The sequence below is a fragment of the Lagopus muta genome, chromosome 4, assembly GCF_023343835.1.
Source record: "Lagopus muta isolate bLagMut1 chromosome 4, bLagMut1 primary, whole genome shotgun sequence".
NCBI lineage: Eukaryota > Metazoa > Chordata > Aves > Galliformes > Phasianidae > Lagopus > Lagopus muta.
The window spans coordinates 5286844-5302315 of NC_064436.1; the positions used below are offsets into that span (position 1 = coordinate 5286844).

General features: G+C 36.6%; 1 long non-coding RNA gene across 1 annotated transcript; it reads left to right on the top strand.

Moving 5' to 3' along the window:
- The first annotated feature begins 423 nt into the window (after window positions 1–423).
- LOC125692453 (uncharacterized) lies at window positions 424–15139 on the top strand. The gene is made up of 6 exons (XR_007376674.1): window positions 424–631; window positions 7021–7129; window positions 10438–10537; window positions 12557–12652; window positions 13418–13544; window positions 15064–15139. It is a non-coding gene; the product is annotated as an uncharacterized LOC125692453 (long non-coding RNA).
- Window positions 15140–15472: the final 333 nt, after the last annotated feature.

Sequence of the window (15472 nt, forward strand, 5' to 3'; positions counted from 1 at the left end):
GTTATTTTTAGTATTTGTCAGACTACAGCATAAATATTTATACACTCAGAGTCTCTTAGCTCCTCTAACAGTTTGCAAGGGTCACTCTTAAAAGCCAAGAGAGAGGATGACTGCAGAAAGCCTTTACTTCTCATAGGTCCAGTGTTAATGAGAAAATACGTGAAACCTGAGCAGTTAGGAAACTTCTAAGCTCGGTGAATAAGCACCCTGGCCAACATGCTGCAGAGTCCTGCTCAGCAAATTGAGGAAGGCAGAGATAGTCTGACTGGTAGAATATCTGCTGGGAGTCGAACAGAAGGGTACAACAAAATAGGAGCATCTTGCTTAAGAGGGGAGTCGTATGCTCACTGGCAAGAGGTCTGTCTCTACTCCTGAAGGTATGGCTTATGGAAACAAGGACTCAGCACTGGATCTCCATCACCGTCCTGGAGCCTGGAGCTGGGTGGAAGTTCAGATAAGCATACTTTGGCAAGAGCAAGGTCAGGTTCCAGAATTATGCCTGGACAGGGAACTGGAAGATAAAGGCCAGAGAGGATCCAAACAGGGGACAAATGAAGAAAGGATGCTTGTTTGAGATCATAGAGACCTCAGGGAATCCTATCTCACTTGCGCTATCCATCACCTTCTCTAGGTAGGTGTATTTAGCATGACTATATGAATGCGCATACCGTTAGTTAAAGCTATGTTGATGGTGCAGTACCAGCCTGAGGTTAAATCTTTTTTTATCATTCTTGCTGTTCAGCAGACAACGCTACTTACTTTAATAATAAGTAAGCTAGAATTATTACATTTGAGTGGACAAACTCACTGACTGTGTAAAGAAGTAGGTTCAGAAGTGGAATTATTTTGAAATCTATTTACGTGTTCGATTACTATATTTCTACATTATTTAACTGGCTTTATTTTCCGAAGTGTTTCTGGAATTATAAGGTGTATTTGATTCTTTTTTCTGATATCCTATGATCACAGCTCTGCAGCTGGAGATACTAATGGGGTGGAAAAGTGTATCTTTAAAAGATTCATCTGGACAAACCTCATTCTCTTCAAAACTGATTACTACATTTCCTATATTCTATTGAATAATACACAAATGCACCAAATGTAATTCCTCTGATGTCTGTGAAGGGGATTTTATTTTTTAGTTTACCAGTTCTTGATTTATATTAGTGAATAGGTTGTTTGTTAGTCCCCAGAATGTCTTTGTAAACAACTCTGGCCTCTCTGACTACACACTTCTATCTTTATCTGTTGATACAGAAGCACATTAACATGCTTACACAATAGTTCAAAGACACCATTGCCTCAGAAGAAGTGTTTTTATGCAGTTTGTTTGAAAGATTTTCTCTGGGGGATAATCATATTCCTAGCTATTAAGAGGGAAGAAAACAAAATGTAATTCATTGCAACTGTACTAAGATACAAACAAACATAAAGAAAGGAAGTGTGACTGTTAAATTTTAGTAAGCATTTGTCTCCAATAATCTGCAAATTCTGTTTCACAAAGACCCACATTTTTCATAAATTATTGTCTCATCTTACAGCATAAATAGACTTTTTCCAGTTCCTCTGTTATTCTATTCTGACTCAGAGGAAGTCTTAAGGATTTATTCCTTAAATATATATATACCGTTTATTCTCCTCCTCCTTTCCTCTCCTTTCCTCTCCTTTCCTCTCCTTTCCTCTCCTTTCCTCTCCTTTCCTCTCCTTTCCTCTCCTCTCCTCTCCTCTCCTCTCCTCTCCTCTCCTCTCCTCTCCTCTCCTCTCCTCTCCTCTCCTCTCCTCTCCTCTCCTCTCCTCTCCTCTCCTCTCCTCTCCTCTCCTCTCCTCTCCTCTCCTCTCCTCTCCTCTCCCCTCCCCTTGATAAAAAGGAAGCCCTGAATGGCCACATTCTTTGCACTCAAAATTGAGCAGAATGTTTCAAAACTGCATTGGTTTTCAGACTAATCTGTACAAGTGAATTACCTGTCATTGAGCCCATGACAAGGTATTTAGAATATCAAGTCTCAGATTTCAGTACATCTAAGTTAGTTAACTTGCTAACTGTGCAGCATTGCCCCAAACCATCAAAACAGTGCTGGAAACATCTGAACAGTCAGGTGGGTAAGCTTGATAAAGCAAAACAGTGAAGACTGGGGAATGCATCAAATCTGAGCTTTTCTCCAAATTTCAACACCTACCTCTAGCCTGCAGAACAGTTATGCTCCCTTTCCTCCTCCGAGATGATCTGAGATGGGCTGCCCGCACATCTCCCTTTCTTCAAAGCTCTCCATCTCACCCCCACCCCAAGTATCTACTCCACACATTGATCTTAGACATTGTGAGAGTTTCAGATATTCCTTCTGTTCTTTCTAAGTGAGCAGTTGTTCAGTATGAAGAAATGCAGTGGTCTACCTATTCTAAATGACACTTCTATAAAAACTCATAAAATTTTCCAGAGCTCTATCTATTACAAAAGAAACAAAACAGAACTCTAATTGTATCCATCCATTCAGATGATCTTAAGAATGTAGATGAGCTGAAATTTCAGTGAAGTCCACTTAAAAGATTAATATGGAGTATGAAGGAGTGCAAGAGTACTTTTCATTATATGATTCAATTGAAGTAAGTAAAGCAAAGCTAACTGTATTTGGTGCATTGGGTGCTTAAAGTATTTTTTGACCAATCATTTGTAAAAGTTCTTTTTTAATTCTGTGAAGTGTGTCCACTACTTGATATCATGCTTCACTTAAATAGAAGGGATGTTTCTGTAGTAGGGGATGATCTTTCGAGGTCCCTTCCAATCCCTGACATTCTGTGATTGTTCATCTACTCAGTAAAGGAGTCAATAACACCACAAAGAGTCAGGAAATGTAATTTTACATCTGTGTGCTACATAAAAGGTAGGAGATGAATTTATTCTTCGTTTCACATTTCTCTTTCTGGCTGGAATAAATATTTATAAATATTTTCATTTTTAGAACTCAGTGTTTTACAGCTGGAGTTACAACTACAGTAGAAGAGTTTTGTTGTGCACACAAAAAAAGCTGTTTCTACATTATTTCAATCATGCTAATTAACAGATTTCTGTGGAAAAAAAAAAGTGAGTTTGTTGTAGTTTTATCTTGTAGATGTGCTTGTTTATCTGGATAAGATTTACATTTTGACTTATAGCTCACTTTTTACTCACAACTTTTGTATTATAACTCAATTTGGATCCTTAGAGTTTTTGTAAGTCTTGTAACTGAATAATTTAATAGGTACTTAGTTGACAAGTAAAAATTTAGAGAGATATGCATGCTCACCAAGAATATTTTCCTTATTTACTTCTTTATATTATGTTAAAGATGAATCCATAACTAGGTATGTCACTTGAGGTTTTCAGAGTCCAGAGAGAATATCATGGTTGTCACTCTTATATCATATTTCAGTAGATTTTTCTTTGTACAGAATTGAGGAAAAAGTCAAGTAAATAAAAAGAAAAGAATTGCTTATTTTAAGAACATATTATTTGGACTCTACTTATTCATTTTTAGGGAACTAATAGCCTAAATTGCTGAACACTATTTTGCTATTGTTTCAGTGATATGATACTATTAGTTCAATATATATATATGTTTATATTTGTAATAGGATTTGAATTAAAACTGATCAGGAACATAAAATATCCATAAATGCAGAATGAAGTATAAGAGCTGGATGTCAATAGAAGCAGTATGAAATAATTTTTAACAAGACTTGAAACTTTTGCTGGGGATTGGTGTTCTTTTAATTTATGTTTGTTTATAGTTTTTATTGTAATGGTTATATTTAGATCACCAGCTGGAGGTGTTTAGGATTTTAGAAAAGCAATTTGAAGACAACCACTCTTTATTTTTAAAGAATTGCATTACCATCTGTCACTTCTCATTTTCAAAACTACCATCCGACTCTGTCAAATAGAGAAAGAAATGTTAACCTAAAGGTCTGCACCATCTGAAAACTTGGTTCACAGATGTATTCCAGTTCTCTGGTAGTTTAACAAATGCTGTTTTGTCCCTTGCCTCCCTTTTGAGTGAAGAAAATGGTTTTTTCCCCCAGGGCAAGGTCCAGGTGTTGGTCTGGTGACAGTTCAATTCAGGTATCTTTTCCACTGTGTGAGAATGATGATGACCAGCCTGTGGCAGGTTCTCTTTCCGTCTGACCTTCATGGATTCAACAGGCTTTTGGCTCATATATGTGTTTATCGAAGGAACTTGTGTCACACTCCATGATGTGAAATGAAGTAAACCCTGAATTTTATGCTATATGTAGCTGCGATGTGCATCACAGAATCACAGAATTGTAGCAATTGAAAAAGACCTTTTAAGATCATCAAAACCAACCCCCTGCTGAAGCATTTCCCAAAAGCAGGTCTCACAGGTAGGCATTCAGATGGATCTTGAATAACCCCAGAGAAGGAGACTCCGCAGTCTTTCTGGTGCATTTTTGTGCTTTTCTTGTACATTCTGTCATTGACCAGGGAAAATTCTGGGTGACCAGGGAAAAAAGACCAGCACCTCTGCACCTTCTCCCTTCAGGAGGCTATAGAGGCAAAGAAAATGCAAAGAAAGAGAAGTAATTACAGTCTCTTGGGACCACAGGCACCTAGAAGTCTAGACAAGGCTGGGATTGTGTTCTTTAAAGATTTCAGAAAACAGACTGAAGCCAGTCTGCACTTCATGAATATAAGACCAGAGTCTGTGCCCAGGGGAAGGTGCACTTTTCATTGCAGACATAGCTATATGTACATGCAATGCTGGCTTGGATAAAAACCATTCCCATGTCTTAAAATTAAAGGACAAAATTTTCTTTTGGTGATAAGGGGAAGAGTTTCAGTAGTTTAAATTAACGCTATATACTTCTAATCTTAATTTGTTCTGTGTCCGGAATCATAGGATCGTAGAATAGCTTATGTCAGAAGAAACCTTAAAGATCATTGAATTCCAATCCCACTGGTTGGTTGGTTAGTTGCCAACCACTAACTCAGGTTCTTCCCAGTGCCCCATCCAACCTGACCTTGAACTTCATGATATCTCTGGGCAACCTGTTCCAGTGCTTCATCACCCTCTGAGTAAAAAATTTTTTCCCAACATCTAGCTTAAATTTCCCTTCTTTTAGTTTAAAGCCCCTTGTCCTATCACTATTAGATCATGCAAAAATTTCATCCTACTCCTGCCTAAAAGCTCCTTTCGAATACTGGAAGTGTGCAATTGTGTTCCCCTTGGAGTCTTTTTTTCTCCAGACTGAACAAGCCCAACTCCCTTAAACTTTCCTCATAGAAGAAAAGCTCTCTGACCATCTTTGTGGTCCTCCTCTGGATCTGTTTGAACAGCTCCACATCCTTCCTGTGTTGGTGACCTAGGCCTGGATGTAGTATATAAATTTGTCTCAAGGGTTAGTCTAAATGAAAGTCTCCTCAGCCTTTCTGTTGATTTAAATACACTATATAATTCAAATGGGCTGGAGAATGATCGAAACTCTCTTTGAAGGTGTTCATATGATAATGACCTGCCCTATAGGCAGTCCTCAGTTAAATAACTTGAACAATAGGCTGGTAAGAAAATAGCTATACTGCCATCTAAAGATGCTCAGATGATAAGCCAACCACAGCAACTTTAAAACAAGAATAGGACACAATACTGATTATTGAACAGGACGCTACATGGAACAGATAAAGGCACATTTCCATTACTTCCAGTCTCACATTGCTGTTGTTAATAATTTCATTTCTGACAAGATTTCCATTGATTTCAGGATGAACATCAATATTGTATTCTCTCCCTGTGTTTAACTGAGATTATTTTACCATTCACCGCTGTGTCAGTAGCAGGAGATGAACAGCAGCACGAGTTGTTTCATTACATGGATCTGCTTTAACAATGAATTTTCTAAATGAGTGCAGGCTTTACTCCTGTAAAGTGTCTAGTCAGATATTTACACTGGTCAGATTTACACTGATATGTGCTTTACAAATTTTGTTTAACTGCCCAGGTAAAAAGAGCTATATATTAAGGCTGTATATTTTTGCATTTGCTGCTCTGGAGTCAAACTAAAACAACAGAAAGCAAACTTATTTTTACATTCAAGACTTAATCAAAATTAAGTGAGCTAGTAATAAGTGATTTTAGAATATTGTGAGCAAATTAGAATATGACTTTTCTAAAATCTAAAAGATTTAAAGACTACGTTTCTATGCACTAGGGCTCTATAGGAGAAACCTGCTTGCACTTAGGCTGAATTAAGACTGGTGTGGATCATGGGTTTGTATGATACTTTAAGGCCCTTCATGGAAATGGGCAAGATTGAATGGAACAGCTGAACTGATAGCTGAAGGTGGCAATCCTGCCAGCTTCAAATAGACATTCATTGTGGCTGGGTGACGGATTTAGAAGCCAATGCTCTAGAACTCTCACCTAATTGACCAAAGTATCTGGGATTAGTGTATGTTTGTAGTTAAATGTGGAATCATCTGTGATGAAGCCTAGATGCTAGTGCAAATTCTCAGCTACAGAAATAAACTCTCTGGTTTTGCTAGGAAAATGGTTGTAAAACAAATGTTTCTCCCCTGAGCAATGACTGCTGCGAAGAGAGATGGTTTTCACAGCAGTTCTACATACAGAGGTCAGCTGAGGAAGTGGAAAAAAGAAAGCGTTATAAAAAAAAAATCAGTATTTGGGAGCGTGCAAGAGAAGCATCACATGAAAAGTTAGTTTTTGAGCAGGAGCTGAAGACAATATGACTTTTGTGTAAAACACACTCCCTATCTCCAAGGATATATTTAAGAAGTTATACAACAAAACTGAAGGAGTTTAAAATACAGACAGAGATCCAATTTGAGAATAATTGCCATCCCTGTGGAGGATATGTAAGGCAATATGATTTGCTTTACAATTGAGTTCTTACAAGGCTTTTTTTTTGAGCAGAAATATCACCTAACCTTGTTGGGGCAGGGAGCAACACATGTCTTTCCCATACTCACACCCAAAAAGCACTGGTAAATAGCTCTGGAATTATTTTTATTAGGGTTGAATCTTCACTGAAGACTCCGGGAACCTTAGGGAAGAAGAAGAAAATATCCCCAGATTCACCATTCTAAATGTGATGTTTCCTGAAGCAGTCTGAAAGAGTCAAGGTATGGAAGCTGACAAAATGAAGGTATGAAGAGTTTACTTCTCAAGTATCTAGAAGTTAAATGATAAATTTATGTGAATGATAATTATTTTAAAGACTTCGAACTATGCGGCGTATAATTCTGCCAAGAGGGATAAGATGAAATAAGGTAAGAATTGCTTTTTTTTTCTTCATTTTGTTGTGAGAAAAAAATAACTGACATATCAAATACCACAAAACTCAATGAATAAATATGGGATCTGACTGAAAGCTGAGAATCGTGTTATGAAAACATAAGAAACAAGGGAGGAATGGAACTGTATGGCTGAATGCTGAGAACAAATTAACGGGTTGACTTAGTCATGAAAAACTACTTTTTCATTTGTTTGAAGGGCTGGAATGATACTTTTGAGTATGTGTACATATAAATAAATAATTATACAGAAAGAACTTAAATAATAACTTTCTTCTTAAGTAGAATAACTGATAGTAATTTTGACTTAAAATGAAGTTCTAGCATAAACTATATGCTATGGAATTTATATTTTATTCAGAACAACTTTACTAAAAAAAAAAAAGGAAAGATCTTAACTGAGAAAACACAGATGTGTTAATTCAGGAGTGCATTATATTTAGCTATCTATACTGAATCATACCCTAACATCAGGTTGTCTTCAGTGTGATTTGTGTTGTTCAATTTTTATGTGCTGAGGTTATATTTGGTGTGAAGACATACAGGCAATTTCCTGCTTAACCCTCCCATTTTGTGTTCATTGGAATGGAATTTATAAAAATTTGTAGTAGTAGTGTTTCTTTTCCAGAGGCTTAAAAAAAAACAGCCAACCTGAAAACAAAGCCTTCAGTGCTATTTGACTTGTTTTTTCTGTATATTTCTTCACACTGTGTTCTGTTTGTTTGCTTGTTTTTTAAGCTTTCAGGGATCTACCTTGCCATCAGCTCTGGTGGTCTATAATCTTGGTAGCTGTTGGCAGAAAGGTATTCGTGCTATTATAAACATCTATAAAAGAAGCATTCTAAATATAAAAACACCCATACAATGGGCAATTATAAAACAACCACTTTAACAACTTAAAAACTAACTTTTGGAGTGGTTTAAGTGGCTTTCAGGGTATTAGGTAACTAGATTACTGTATGCTAATGAGCCCTACAAGTTTTAATAAGACCAATTTTACTTTAGGTGCGGTTGTGGCATTACAAACCAATCAATACAGCCCTACAGACTGCTAAGAATAACTGGTTTTCTTTACTCACTCCAGTCTAGTATTAAATGTGGAGGTTGGTGGCCCTGCCTGTGGCAGGGGGTTGGAGCTTCATGATCCTCGAGGTCCCTTCCAACCTGGGCCACTCTGTGATTCTGTGATTCTCATTAAAGATTACATACTTGCAACGTTGATTTGTCTTTAGATGAAAGAAGGGCTTAAAAAAAAATTAAAAACAAAAATTAGAAGTAATGCACATTTTCACTACAGAGCTAACACATTTATATCTCTGGAATTCTGCATTTGATCAGATACTACACTCCAGATGTTCCACACATCACAGTTACTTTCGTTACAATGCTGTCTTTTTTTTTTTTTTCCTTTAATTTTTCTTTTCCAATTAGTTTCAAGCCTAAAATACCATCCTTCTTCCTTTGCTCGGTTATGTCATTAGCACATTTTAGCACACATTGAAAAGGATTGGCATCTGTTATGTAATACTTTCTCTTTTATTCTGCCAAGTGCCATAAAAATCAAATTTCTAAGAGCTCTGGGTTTAGGAATTCTCTACACTGTGGTGATATTTCTATCACTGTAACAGTGTTATAATACTATGGTAGCTATGATAACAACGATAAGCTTTTGCAGTAGGGAGACCAATACCTCATTATTTTTTTATGTAGACAGGGATATCCATCTACTCCACTGCTGACTGGTTATTGTAGTTGATGAACTTCACAAATTGCAATCTTTCTGGTGAATTTGGTTTTTAATTCCTATTTTACCAGTGTTCATATTTTAATAAAATCTGGAAAAAAATCTTTACTCTTTATGTTTTCACAAATTTGTTTGTCAGATTAGGCATCTCTGTAAGCATATCCCAGGTTTTAAGCAGTAACTTTCATCTTGATTAATGCATTTGCTTAATGCAACAACAATTCTGTACATTTTTAAATTGAAAAAATAAAATTCACGTCATGTATCTGATGACATCCAGAAGTGTGTTCTCTAAGTGGTGCACACACATTGGCATACATAGCAGAAGTCGAGATTCTTCATCTTTTCCAACAAGAAAATTTTCCTATGTATGTTTTTTTTCCACTGTCGTGGTAATTCTTCTTTCTCATCCAGTGTTCTGTGGGAAGTCAATTTTATCTGTTTCATCAGTTATTACATCAGTCAATTATAAAAATTACAGTGATTTTATACATGAGGAAGAAGGACATCAATGTTCTTCCTGACAAATCTTCTGCAGGGCAGGAGGGCATATATGAAATCTTACTGTGCCTTGCTGTTGTTGGCATGTTTTACAGATAAGTGTGAATGCAGTGTTTCTTTTAGACAGCAAAAATGTAACTTTTCAATTCCTTTTACATATATATATATATACGGATTTTATAGCCTTGTACTATAAACCAATTATGCTTCATATCAAATACGGAGGTTTTTTTTCTGTCAAGAACAAAATGGAGAAAGTAATCAGAAATGAAAAGAGCCTTTAGCAAAGATATACATAACTTGTTTACATTCACTGTTAGCACTTTCATCAGTTCTCTAAAAGTTCTTTAGTTAACATAGGTCCTTTTCTGGAGTTTATCACATCATTTGCCAGTGGCTGACATCTTACAAAGGCATCTCCTGTAGTTAAACACATCTCTGAAAAATCAAGAAACCCTTGCCAAATAATTTTTTTCAGCCAATTCTGAGGACCAAATTGCAATCTGAAAGCTCTCAGCATATTTTAGCTAATTTTAAATTAGGAATGTGAATCTTTTCCTAAGCTCATATGAACTTAAATGGCCATTTGCAATTATGGATGCTGACTGCTAAATGGAAACACATGTTTCAATGCAAAAATCCTTCTTATCGCATTCAGACTTCCTGAAACCCAATTACGTTTTATTTGACTTCCATTATAAACCATTTTTACTCTCTGTCTCTTTACATGTACAGTTTTTATTTTTGTTGTTATTTTAATCTGCTATGCTACTTTTCATTATGCTAATTCCATTTTCATTGCTGTGCTCACAAAATAATTGTAATTTTAATCAAATAATTGCAGTCCTTATATTAACCAAAATATCATGAATTTATTTCCCTGTTTTTACAGGAGAGGCAGTGAAAGGGACAACACTGCAGACTTTTCTGACGCTGGACAACTGCACCACCAGAGTTGTGCCAGAGCAGGCAAAGAACAAGAGGTTATGAAGGTGAGGAAATCTTCATGTATCCAGGAGAGATATTGCCATTTGAACCTCAACATTAACAAAATTATGTTTGACTAGAAGATTACAGAATGGAAAGCTAATATTATTTCTAGTTAAACTGCTGCAACTGCAGCAAAATCGTGCTGTTGTCTATGCGGTTTCAGTTACAAGATAGGTTTTCTACATCAGAAAGCAGGTGCTTCATTAATATTTATGATGCCAAATTTTTAAAGACAGGCAACTGAGTGTCAAAGAAAACTTTGGCACACGTTTGTACAGCTGTATTCTGTCTCTATGTTCGTGTCACACTTTGATGGTGCCTTCTGCCAGGTAGGGCTAGCAGTGGCACACTGGCATGGTCTCTTATTCAGTGTAACTGAAGAACAGAGTAGTGAGACCTTCTGCTCCTCCTCAAATCTGCAAAAAAAGCCCTTTCAGTCTTATTGAATAAGTAAATATACAAGTAAGAATAAGTAGCCTCTTACTGCTGAGCTTGTTTAAATCAGCCAGCTGAGAATCCAAGCTCTGATCCCATCATAACTTGAAACGTAGAGTTTCTGTGATTTTACTTTATTTCTGTTATTTTAAAACACATGCAAATGAATTGCAGTCACAGAGCAGTTTCTCCCTGGACTCTAAGAGTGAAAACGTGCGCATGTGAGAGAACTCAACACGTACTCATGGGCATTCAAATTATAACCAGGAAAAAAGAATGATAAACCACACATCCAGCTCAACAGTGTATACGTAGAGCTGCCAACAGCCAAGTATATTCATTAAAGGTGGTTGGGAATATACACAGTACAGAAATCATAGCACTAGCAAAAAGAGGAATTTCTATTTATTCATTAATTAACTTACAGAAATAACCACTGTAACAGAAAAAGGGATACTAATAAAGTTCCAGAATCTTTATGTGTTTAAGAAGGTGCCAGAATCATCCAGCTGTCCCGGTCTTCTGAAATAAATTATTCCAGATCTTTTACCATATAGAAAAATAAGGATTTTCATTTTTATTGCAGGCTTCTTTGAGGCATCTCTTCAAGGATCAGTTTTGAATGAAATTCTGCAAGTACACAATATCAAGGCCCTCTTTCGGCTGGTAAATATATCACACTTGGATTCCTTTTCACGTGGGCCTTGCTGTTATTTTCTCCCTTTTGTATCTTATATGTCTGACCAGAAAACGATAAATTATTTCTAATTTATAGCTTCATTTAATAGCAGTTCATGGTTTTAATGTGCTGGAATGTAATATGGGATGATTGGTTAAGGTCTAGCACAAGAAGAATTTATTGGACTTTTCCCAGGGAAGTGTTGGAGTACTCTGTCAGTGGACATCTCAGGTGGCCAGCTAACCTGCTGGGGAACGGATCATCCTGCAAAGAGTGAATCATCAGCTTACAAATGAAAGTCACCCAAGATGACATCCCAAGTACTACTGGCAGACATCATACATGCTGAAATCAAAGATGAAACTGTCGAACAGTAGGAGTGGGTGGGCTGGTTTATATCCTTCAGGTAAGGACTTGGATGTTTATTCTGGTTGCAGTTTGCAGTATTTTTCGTTGCAGAGCCTGTCAGATTCTGACAAAAATCTTTGTCAAGTTTAGTTGTAGTTCATAAGACAGTAAATAGAAATCCTGTCTATGATTAAAGACTGACAGGATCTAACAGTCAACAGCCTAAATAAAGGGAAAGACTGTCAAGGGTCAGTAGGAGGGGGCTGGGGGGAGTGGGGGACTGAAAAAAAAAAAAGCATTTGTATATCTTAGCCAGGATGAGAATGGAGTGTCACTTTTCCAGGAGCTAAGGACATTCACTATCTGTAGGACAGAATGCCAGATCTTTGTGATAAGACAGTAGAGTAGTTGCTGAGAGAAATCTCTGATCTTAGCTAATTGTCCCTATTGCTCAAGCAGTAAAAAAACCCTGATCTAAGCAGGAATTTTTACAGCCATGTGAAGGAGTGCTTTAATAACAAAAATTTCCATGATTTTCTTTTTTTTTTTTTTCTTTCAGGTTACATAAAATAAGAAACAATATCAGCTAGTAAGGAAACAACTCCAGAAATAGAGGGAGAAGACAGCAGATTCCCGCACATAGTACATGCCAAAGGTGTGCTATTCTTTGGTAACATTTAATGTTGGGTGTCACAAGATAGATCTCATAGGTGGTTGGTTCTGAAGACTACAGATAATTCGTGTGGGAACGTGATAAAATATGAGAGCAGAAATATTGCTCTAACAATTCAGGACTGACAGATAATCTTAGAACAAGTGGGGCAGTTTTTATCATGGCAGAAATAAATCTGTGTACCCAGAGACAAGGCATAAAACCTGATGGTAATAAATACAGTAGAGAAATTAACTTACTGTATGAAAGAAGTGGAGGGTAAGAACAGAAATAGAATGTAGGCTTGCAAGTTTGCAGAGAAGGGCAGAAGTTTCCATGGGAAGGAGAAAAAGGGAAAAAGACAAAAATCTTCAGAGGTAAATATTGAGAAATAAATCGGTTGCTCCTTCAGTCCACAGTCTCCATCTACTTCTAGTTGATTCTGCTCCTTTTACAGCTGTCTTCTTGAATAGTAGCAGCTGCTAACAGGGCTTAGATATAATTTGTCCCATTTTCTCATTTCTTATAGAAGTTTGGCCTTCTTTAGAAATCATGACAAAGATGACAAAAGAGAATGCTAGAAATGCACAGGATTGCCATCTGGATTTGGGTCTGTGCAAGAAGTGAGTTAAGAAAAGAAATGACAGGATTGTCAATAAAGTAAATGCAGGAAATAAATTGTCAGGAACAGGTGGAAACTGTGGTGTTTGGGTAATGAAAGTAATATTGCTAAAATATGAAATGTAACATATTTGTTTGATATTTCAGATGCTGCAGGAAGAGACAGCAACATCATGTTAAAGAAAACGCTCTCAGAAGCTTTCAGTGGAAGTCACTGCAGAGAGTGGAAAAAAGAAAAGAGAAAGAAAAACTGAAGTATATAAGCTCACTCAAGGTATCTTGTGGTAACAGTAGTGTTTTGTAGAATATTTGACTGCTGGGATGCATATGTGGAATGAGAGATTTGGACTTTATCTGGACGGTGTGTTGAAGCATGGAAATACTTGTTCTAAGTCAATGTAAGCATAAATGACATGAAAAAGTTTAAGAAATGAGGAATAATGTCTTTAAAAAAAAAGTCAGTATATCCAGAAAGGATATATCATTATATCCAGAAAGGATATAACTGATCACAATATAAAATAGCTATCCCTTCCCCCACTTACAAAAAAATAATGAAAAGATAAAAATGCGGTGACATAAAATTACACTGACTCAAATAGCCATGCTCAGACGGTGGTAACAAAACCAAATTGTAGATACCACTTAATGAGTGAGGAAGTTCAGCCTCTAGGGTTTCTTGGGATTGTTTTTTTTTTGTTGTTGTTTTTGTTTTTTTTGGAGTTTTTGTTTTGTTTTGAGCATTTTGGTTTTCCCATAGGAATTGCTAATGACAAGAACCTGACTGCAAGTACCTGCTTTACAGGGACTGGAAATATTCTAGACTTCCAAGTTTCCAGTGAGGTTTTCCTAAAACTCCACTAGTTCAAGGAGACTCCAAGAGCAGCAGTGACCTTTAGTCTAGAAACTGAGATGGAAGAGATCTAGGCAATCTCCTCATGGCTCTTGCCGTGAGCTTCCCTGTTTTGTTTGCCAAATAATAACACACAAATTTTAACTCTCTCTCTTTTTCTTTTTGCCATGGAAAAATAGCCATTTTTCTACTGGCTAATCATAAGATGGTTCTGAAAGGGAAGTTGGCTCTACTTCCCTTTTGAAATTGGGTTATTGCAAAAAGACAAATGGCAACATTCTCAAAAGCAGAAATAGAATAAGACTGATTCTGTAGCCAGGTGTCTAAAGATGAAAACCACATTTTAGCCTATTACAATTTTACAGCTCATCTAATTGTCCTTGATTAAACCTGCATTTGTTTTCCACATTGAAAATGTATATTTTAGCAGGCTTAAGAACTTAAGAAAGTTGTGATTTTAAACTAACGAATAGCATTACAGTTCACTGTAATAGCCCATGGTGTAAATCTGCACTAAGAGCTTGGCCAATCTGTTATACACAGGACAGTTGGACTTTGTTGGCTTTTTATTCAACTGTAGCTTTGCCCCAAGCACAGAACTGTTACACTGCTGCCCCAGACTGTAATATGAAAGATTAAAAATCTACAATCTGCCTCCTTGCTGCACCCTACTCTAAATCATTACCAGGCCAATAGCTCAGGCTGTTTTCACCGCATACATATGGACTAGAGCCAAGAGCCTGTTCCTGTCACTTCACTTATCTCACTGTACTGCTCTTTCCACAGTTGGAAGAGAAAGAAGAGTGAAATATCATTTCTCTCCATATAATCTGACTCACAGCCAAATTAAGCTGCATTTTAATCAATTTCTTAATGATGTTTGAAAAAATTCACTATGAAATGCAAATAAATTGTTAATATTTTTAATGTTTCCAAACAGAACACTTTGAAAGCTCTTAATATTTTGGTCACATTAAGTAAGAACGTCACGGAAGACCATCTGCTGTTAGGACCTAGAATCCAGGTATGAAATCTTGAATGTTATTTTGCTTGTGCCCCAGACTTCTTTGCTCTTGGCAAGCCACTTGTTCTGTTGTTTAGGAAGATTATCAGCAGATTTTTTTTCCTTTCTATAACACAGTGGCTTTTTCTGGTATTAATCACCTGATCAAATATTGAACTCCACTGATACGGCCTGCAGATATTTGGCTTTACTGCCTTAGGTTTTAGAGAGAAGCTAGTCTTTCTCCCCTCAAGTTTTCCTCAAATACAGGAATTTCTCTTTAAATCAAACAGAAAATTGCATTTGGGTGTTCTGCAGCGAGGCTAAAGTCACTTTGTTCACAGAG